Source organism: Cannabis sativa, chromosome 4 (genome assembly GCF_029168945.1).
Source record: "Cannabis sativa cultivar Pink pepper isolate KNU-18-1 chromosome 4, ASM2916894v1, whole genome shotgun sequence".
NCBI classification, from domain to species: domain Eukaryota; kingdom Viridiplantae; phylum Streptophyta; class Magnoliopsida; order Rosales; family Cannabaceae; genus Cannabis; species Cannabis sativa.
In genome coordinates this window covers 22,158,752-22,168,227 of record NC_083604.1, presented here as the reverse complement: position 1 = coordinate 22,168,227, position 9,476 = coordinate 22,158,752, and the positions used below count along the sequence as shown (strand labels likewise).

Genomic DNA, 9,476 nt, shown 5'->3' with positions numbered 1-9,476 from the left:
TATTCTTCAACCTTACGAAGCGATTGTGGGCCTCGATACTACCAAAGCGGGTTCTATCAAAACCCGTTGGTGGTGGGTTTGAAGACAAACCTTCCTCAACATTCCTAGTCCTCTTTGGTGCCATTTTTTTCTTTTCTTTTTTTTTTTCAAAATTTTTTCGTATTTTTTTTTTCGAAATTTTTTTTATTTATTTTTTTTTTTTTTCTAAAACTTTATTTTTTCTAAAACTTTTTTTTTTTTTTTTTAAGAAAAATTGGGCAGCACCTCCCCTTAAATTTTCTCTATCCCAAAAATAAAAATTCACTCAAACAATATTCCCAAACACTCAATACCACAATACAATAATAACAAACCCAATCTCATCAATATTTTTGCACCACACACATTTATATCACTCAAAATCTAAAAATAATTAATCAAATTCTTGAAAGAATGAAGAAAGTGAAACTTACAAACCCGAAAAAGCTTTACTCCACCTCCATTGTTGAATGTTCTTGAAAGCTTGAGGTTGAAGGTGAAAACAATGGTGATTTTTGGATTTGGGTTATTTTTTTGGTGTGGGTTTTGATGATATGTGTAGATTGTTGAGTGAAATTGGGTTTTTGATTAGATTGGGTTTAAGGAATTTGAGAAAAGATGAAAAGATTGAAGATTGGAGATGAAAAATTGAATTTTTGAGATGAAAAGAGGGTAGGGTCGGCTGAGAGGATTTGAAATTTGAATTTTGTTTGTATAGGGTTGAATGAGGGGGAAAGTGTGAATTTATAGAAATTTTGGTGAGCAAGTCGCGACTTGGAAAATAGGTCGCGACTAGGCTTAAGGCTAGTCGCGACTACTGGGCTTCAGGTCGACAATTTTTTTTTCACGCTTTTCACGATTCAATTAAAAAGAAATAATGTCTGGTACTAATCTAAAAATTGAAAATATTGACAATACTAAAGCATACTAAAACATAATCAAAAGTCTAACGAAAAATAATAATTGGGTTGCCTCCCAGAAGCGCTGTCTTTATCGTCATACAGCTGGACGCTGAGCCTTGCACTTCAAAGTGGCGCCAAGATCATGACAGACTTGGCTTGGTCAAACTGACCTCCCAAGTAGAGCTTTAAACGCTGTCCATTAACTTTGAAAGTTGTTGGACTTTCACCTTTTAACTCCACCGCTCCATAAGGAAACACCTTGACCACCGTGAATGGTCCCGACCATCTTGATTTCAACTTTCCAGGAAACAGTTTCAGCCTTGAATTAAAGAGTAACACTTGCTGCCCTGGTTGAAACTCTTTCCGTATTAGTCCTTGATCGTGCCACTTTTTAGTTCTCTCCTTGTATATCTTTGCGTTTTCATAGGCTTCGTTCCGAAACTCATCTAGCTCATTCGGTATAGTCTTTTCTCCCCTATGACTTTTAGTTCCATGTTAAGAGTCTTCATGGCCCAAAAAGCTCTATGCTCTAACTCCACCGGTAAATGACAAGCCTTTCCAAACACCAACCGATATGGGGACATGCCAATCGGTGTTTTGAAAACGATTACGTATGCCCACAATGCGTCATCTAATTTTCTTGACCAATCTTTCCTTGATCTTTGCACTGTTTTCTCTAGAATCATCTTAATCTCCCGGTTAGAAATTTCAGCTTGGCCATTACTTTGGGGATGGTATGGTAAAGCAGTTCGATGTCGGACACCATATCTTGAAAGAAGTGCTTCAAACTGCTTGTTACAGAAGTGGCTCCCTTCATCGCTTACTATTGCTCGAGGAGTACCAAAACGAGTAAAAATGTTCTTTTGTAAGAAGCGGAGAACTGTCTTTCCATCATTTTGAGGTGTAGCTGAAGCTTCGACCCATTTAGACACATAATCAACAGCCAAAAGAATGTACTGATTGCTAAAGGATGAAGGAAAAGGACCCATAAAGTCTATTCCCCACACATCAAACAATTCAACTTCTAAAATTCCTGTTAAAGGCATCTCATTTCTTCTTGAGATATTACCTGTTCGTTGACAACGATCACATGCCTTTACAAAAGTAGTAGCATCCTTGAATAGCGTTGGCCAAAAGAATCCACTTTGCAACACCTTTGCAGCTGTTCTATTTCCACTAAAATGTCCCCCACATGGTAAAGCATGATAGTGATTTAGGATAGAATACATCTCCTCTTCAGGCACACATCTCCTTATGATCTGATCAGCGTAGTGCTTGTAGAGGATTGGTTCTTCCCAATAGTAATGTTTCACCTCAGAAAAGAATTTCTTCAATTGTTGACGCGAAAGCTCGGGTGGAGTTATTTTTGCAGCCAAGAAATTAACATAGTCAGCGTACCACGGTACCATCAGGTTTTCCCTCACACTAAAGAGTTGTTCATCAGGAAATTGCTCATTTATTTGTACCTCCTTTGTATTCTGACTCTCTTGCAGCTCTAATCTTGACAAGTGGTCTGCTACCAGGTTCTCAGTGCCCTTTTTATCTTTTATCTCTAAGTCGAACTCTTGAAGTAAAAGTACCCACCGAATCAGTCTTGGTTTTGCGTCCTTCTTGGTCATAAGGTATTTGATTGCTGAATGATCTGTGTAGACAATTACCTTATTTCCAATCAGGTAGGGTCGAAATTTGTCACAAGCAAACACTATTGTCAGCATTTCTTTCTCTGTAGTGGCGTAGTTTAATTGAGCATCATTCAGAGTTCTACTAGCATAGTAGATTGTGTGGAATACTCTGTCAACTCTCTGACCCAGAACCGCTCCAATGGCATAGTCACTAGCATCACACATCAACTCAAACGGCAGTTCCCAATTTGGTGAAGTTACTATCGGTGCTGTAATCAATTTCTCCTTTAAAATCTTGAAAGCTTTTAAACAGTCTTCTCCAAACTCAAATGGAACTCCATTTACAAGTAAACTAGATAAAGGTTTTGAGATTTTAGAGAAGTCCTTGATAAATCTGCGGTAGAAGCCAGCATGTCCTAGGAAACTCCTCACTCCTTTTACAGAAACTGGAGGTGGCAAATTTTCTATTGTTGAAACCTTTGCCTTATCCACCTCAATTCCTGCCTTTGAAATTTTGTGCCCAAGAACAATTCCTTCTGTTACCATAAAGTGGCACTTCTCCCAGTTTAACACCAAGTTAGACTTCTGGCACCTTGTTAGTACTTTTTCCAGATTTTCCAAACAATGATCAAAGGAAGAACCAAACACTGAGAAATCATCCATAAAAATTTCAATACAAGATTCAATCAAATCTGAAAAGATAGCCATCATACACCTTTGAAAAGTGGCAGGGGCGTTGCACAAGCCGAAGGGCATTCTTCTGAAAGCAAAGGTACCATAGGGACATGTGAAAGTAGTCTTCTCCTGATCTTCAGGTGCTATAGCTATCTGGTGGTATCCGAATATCCATCAAGAAAACGGATAATATTCTTGCCCCGCTAATCTGTCTAGCATTTGATCAATGAAGGGCAAAGGGAAGTGATCTTTTCTTGTTGCTTTGTTGAGTTTCCTATAATCGATGCAGATCCTCCAACCAGTGAATGTTCTTGTAGGAATCAACTCATTCTTGTCATTCTTGATCACCGTCATTCCACCTTTCTTCGGGACCACTTGCACCGGGCTAACCCACTTACTATCTGAAATAGGATAAGCAACTCCAGCATCCAACCACTTAACTACTTCTTTTCTGACAACTTCTTTCATGGGTGGATTGAGTCTTCGTTGAGCATCAATAGTTGGTTTGGCATTGTCTTCCATGAGAATTCGATGCATCACTGTTGAAGGACTGATTCCTTTAACATCACCTAGTGTCCAAGCGATGGCCTTGTTATGAGCTCGGAGTACCCTCAAAAGTCTATCAGTTTCCACATCAGAGAGAGAAGCTGAAACAATAACTGGCAGCTTTTTATCTTGACCCAAAAACTCATACCTCAAGTGACTAGGAAGCACCTTCAATTCAAGTTCTGGAGGCTTTTCAGTAGATGGCTTTAGCTCTTTTGGAACTGCTCCCAATTCCTCAAAATATCTTTTGTTCAAAGGCCCATAGGAATCAAGCCACTTCACATACCGCATGACCTCTTGTCCTTCTTGCTCCGTCAATTCATCTTCAGTTAGACTTAGTTCAAGAGGATCATCTAGCAGCTTTTTCTCACTCACCATTTCATCAATCAAGTCAATGAAGAAACAGTTATCACTTGCCTTTGGGTACGTCATAGCCTTTAGCACATTAAAGACCACTTCTTCTCCTTGGACTCTCAGCTTTAATTCACCCTTCTGAACATCGATCAAGGCTTGGCCAGTTGCCAAGAATGGTCTCCCAAGAATAATTGGGACATTGCTATCTTCTTCCATATCCAAAACGATGAAGTCAGCTGGAAAGATGAACTTGTCAACCTTAACTAACACATCCTCAATGACTCCTCTAGGATGGGCTAGTGATCGGTCCGCTAATTGGAGAGTTACTATTGTTGGCTTTGCTTCACCCAACTGCAATCTTTTAAACACCGAAAGAGGCATCAAGTTAATGCTGGCTCCCAAGTCACAAAGTGCATTTATTCCCTCAATTTTCCCTATAGTACAAGGAATAGTGAAACTCCCTGGATCTCTGAGTTTAGGAGGGAGTTTCTTCTGTAGGATGGCGCTGCACTCTTCAGTTAGAGCCACTGTCTCATAATCCTCCATCTTTCTCTTCTTTGACAGGATTTCCTTCATAAACTTCACATAACTTGGCATCTGCTCTAAAGCTTCAGCAAAGGGAATGTTAATGTGAAGTCTTTTGAAAACTTCCAGGAATTTGGTGAACTGCTTGTCTAAGCTTGACTTTCTAAGCCTTTGAGGGTATGGTATTTTTACATGGTGATCACTATTAGTTGGTGGAGACTGCTGTGGCTGTGTTTGACTATCAGTAGCCTTCGTTGGAGTGGGTGTTGGGGTTGACATCGGTTGCTCTTCATTCTCCTTTTCTCCATTCACTAGTTGTGGCATTTCAGGACCATCATAATTTTTACCGCTTCTCAGGGTAATTGCCTTGCAGTTTTCCTTGGGGTTTACTTCAGTTGTGCTAGGCAAATTTCCTTGAGGACGGGTTGCTACTTGAGTTGCTAGTTGGCCCATCTGTGTCTGCAGGTCTTTGATTGAAGATCTAGTTTCAGTCATGAATTGAAGCAGTAAATCTGTCTGCAAACTAGAATTTCCACCAGAGGTTTGTTGCTGATTAAACTGTTGATTCTGATTCTGGTTCTGATTTCGTTGCTGATAGAACCCACTGTTTCTTCGGTTATTACCCTGGTTGAACCCAAAGTTGTTGTTGTTGTTCTGTGAATAATTCCCAATGGCTTTAGCTTCATCCATTGGCAAATCATCCACATCCGCTTGACATTCTGAAAAGTGATGGCTTCCCCCACATAATTCACACACAACTTGGGCTTTTTTAGCTTGCCCTGCAATTATCTTTGTCAATGCCTCAACCTGTGCTGTCAACTTTATGATTGCATCAACCTCTAACACACCAGCTACCTTCTTTGATTGACTTCTCTCAGTTGGCCACTGCTGATTGTTTAGAGCCATCTCCTCCAATAGATCATAAGCCTCATTAGCACTCTTCCTCATAAAGGCTCCTCCAGCTGCTGCATCTATTAAAGTTCTTGTGTTTCCTACCAACCCATTGTAGAAGTTGTGGACCAGCATCCACTTCTCTATACCATGGTGAGGGCACTTTCTGATCAGATCTTTAAACCTCTCCCAAGCCTCATGGAGAGATTCATTATCTTGTTGGCAGAAGTTATTAATTTCTCCTCTCAGCTTTGCAGACTTGGCTGGAGGAAAGAACTTTGACAAGAATTTCGTTGCCAGATCATTCCAAGTGGCAATAGAGTTGGGTGGCAAGGAGTTTAGCCAACTCTTGGCTCGTTCTCTAAGAGAGAATGGGAACAGTCTCAGTCGAATGGCATCATCACTAACTCCATTAACTTTAAAGGTTTCACAAAGTTCCATGAAGTTAGAGAGATGCAGGTTAGGATCTTCAGAAGGGAGGCCACCAAGCTGAACTGAAGACTGCACCATCTGAAGTATGGCAGGTTTGATCTCAAAGTTATTTGCATCCATCGCCGTGGCCTGATACACGACTGCACTCCCGTCAGAGTAGGGAGAATGTAATCTCTCAAGCTGCGGCCATTAGCTTGATCTTCTACTGCGCCACCATTGTTACCGTTATTGCCTCCATTGTTTGCAGCATTCGCAGCCATGATGTCTGAAGTTTCAGCAGTTGCTGAAACTCCCTCTTGCCTCTTGTTCTTTCGGTTTCTCCTACAAGTTTTCTCGATTTTCGGGATCAACTGGTAATATCACAGCTTATCCTTGACGGCGCATACACTTATGATTCCTGAAATAGATCACGAAAATATTGCAAGAAAAAGGTTAGAAAAATAAGCAAGAGAAAATATACCAAAGTAGAAGTTAGTATAATTTTGTGTAATATTAATCTTTAAACAATTCCCCGGCAACGGCGCCAAAAACTTGTTACGAAAATTCTGTTTATTACGCAAGTGTACGTATCAAGTAGTATCCCACGCAAGTGAGGTCGAACCGCAGGGAATTGGATTAAGTACTACTAAATTATACTTATGATTCTATTCGGTAAAATAATAAGATTGCAATTTAAAAGTAAATAACTCAGAAAGTAAAGAGAAAATAAACGAAGATTAATCAAGATGAGAGATTAGGGAGGTGAATCCTGTTGATAAGCTACCTATGTTAATACCTAATTGCTATCCTTATCTCAATGTGAAAGACAGATTATAAATTAACCTAACTCTTTTCAGATCATTTAGGTTCTAAATCTTATGTTCTCTAATTAACTTCTTAACTAGATCAACACAAAATCAGCATTAAGCAATAATCTATTAGTCACTAAGGCTATGTAAATACTTTCGTTTTACATCAAAACCTAGACTATCCAAATTTTAGCATTCTCAATTCTCACTTTTCAGATTTCGAATTGAGATCATTAATCATGTAAAAGGTGATCAAGCTTGCACATGGAATTAAACACAAATAAAGATAGTATTCACACATAAGATGAAGGAATGGCAATTATTTATTAACTAGGCATAAACTTAAACAACAATCATCATCCTCCCTTATTGGGAAATTTAGTTCATAATAACTCTAAAAACATCCATGATTAATTCAGAAATAAAAACAAACATAAAGAAGAATAAAAAGGGTAAAAGAAAGAAACTAGAAGGTGGTATCACTCCGGGTCTTCAAGATAACTTCCTCTCCACTTGCCTCCACTATTAGGTCTGTTTTTTGCTTCCTTCTGACCTTCAATGTCGTATTCCTTGTATAGGGATGAGTGGTGTGCCTCCAATTGAGTGAAAAATCAAAATTAGGTCAAATCTGTGATTTCCGTACCTAGTCGCGACTAGCATTTAAGCTGGTCGCGACTACAGGCAAAACTCGAAAAACCGAGTTTCTGCCAAACTCACGAAGTCGTGACCAGGGTCGCGACCAGGAAAAAGGGTCACGACCTGGCTCTCTGGAGGTCGCGACTACTGATGCATCTGGAGCCGAATTTTCCAATTTTTTCCAAGTTTGTCCCAGTTTTTCGCCATTTGACTGAATTCGAACTTTAACACCCCGGGAACCTGAAATAATAAAAATCAAGCGTAAAACTGCTCCAAAAGACACCAATAGACGAGATAATGCTAACTTTAAAGACCCGAAATATAGGTTAATTATAACCTAACAGTACGACATACTGAACCCAGCCCTCCCTCACATGAACTACCCCAATTGTGAAGGGCCATTTGCCATATTTAAATAATTGTATTAGGTTAATTATATTAGTCTAACCTAATTAAAATTGAATTAGCAACATAATTAGCTTTAAAATACTGTAGAACCTGTATTTAAGAATACTCTATTCAAGAATAACCTCTAATTTGTTATAAGAAAATCAAGCCCGATTTGGACCAGTTATAAATAAGAATAACCTCTAAATTGTAACTAGTTATACATTTTCTAAGTCCCGTATTAACAAAGTATACCTCTATGTAAGAATAATTACATCTTAATAAAATATATACATGTATTTTGTAAATTTATTTCTGTAAAATATTTTCTTTGGATTCCTTGTGAAAAATTAAGCAATTTTCTTTTTTACGGAACTCGATTCCGATAAAAATTGAAAAAGTTATGAATTTTTGAAATTTGGGTGCCATGGCTGTCGAGTGGGTGCATCGAGTGCACCAGGCACTCGGACAAACCAGACACACACGCGCGGACAACAGGGGATGCTACCTGTCTGAAGGCATTTTACGCCCCTGTCTTCAGACACGGGATGCTGCAATCCGCCCGTCAAGAACCCTGCATCTGTCGAGGTTTCTCGGCGTCCTCCTCTTCCTACGCGTGCGTAAGGCTTGTTTTGCAGCCTATTTTGGCTGCACTTGCAGCCTACTGGCAGCAACACTAAATTTGCGATTTCTGTGGGATTTTTCCCAAAAATATGTTTTTTTTTTCAATTTTCAAACCCCAACTTTAAAATAAAATATTATTTTTAAATATATTTGAACTTAAATATCATTTTTTAAATTAATAATATTTATTTTTTTAATAGATTATTATTAATTTTGATATTTTGAAGTTTAAATTTAAAAATTGATTATTTTATTTTTAAATTATGGTCGGATTTAAAAATTTATTAATTTCTTTAATGTTTATATTTTATTTAATTATAAGATTAGATATTTTGATATTTATCATATTTTAAATTAAAAGATAACTTTATCTTTTTTATTTGAAATATTATATTAAAATTATCTTATATGACAAATTAAATAATTAATAAATTTGAAATTAACTTAGATATTTTTATAGATATTCTCACCATAATATTTTCAAATTCAAAAATTTGTTATTTTGTTGAATATTTAATTATTTATAAATTATAAGTTTAAAAATGATATTTTACTATTTTATATCATTTTACTTATTGGAAATTTATAAATCATATTTTAAATATTTAAATAACTTAGATATTTTTGTAGAAATTTGAATTATGCTTAATTTAGGATATTTTGACATATAATTAGGATAATTATTATTTATTTATTATTTTATTCTTAAAATAATAATTATCTAACCAAATCTATTTTAAAATTGGTTTATTTTATTATTTTAATTTTATTAAATTATAAGATTAGAAGATGATATTGAAGATATTTTTTTTCTCTTCTTGAAATCATTGATCTTATTTGATATTTAATTTAATTTGATATAAATAATTCAAATAAATCTAGATATTTTAAATTAGTTTTCATTTTGAATTTTAAATTTTGAGATTTTTAAGGGTTGTTTTAACAACCCTAAATTTTCAAAATTTAGATGGTTAGTTTAAGAATAATAATTTAATTATATTAATATTTTTTTCACATCTGTTACATGGACAATGTTTGTTTACTTATATTGTTTATTCAATTTTTTTTAACAAACC

At 36.5% G+C, this 9,476-nt stretch overlaps 1 non-coding gene across 1 annotated transcript; it reads left to right on the top strand.

Moving 5' to 3' along the window:
* The first annotated feature begins 5,678 nt into the window (after positions 1 to 5,678).
* On the top strand, positions 5,679 to 5,785 carry LOC115715512 (small nucleolar RNA R71). Its single transcript, XR_004011380.1, has one exon. It is a non-coding gene; the product is annotated as a small nucleolar RNA R71 (small nucleolar RNA).
* The last annotated feature ends 3,691 nt before the right edge of the window (positions 5,786 to 9,476 follow it).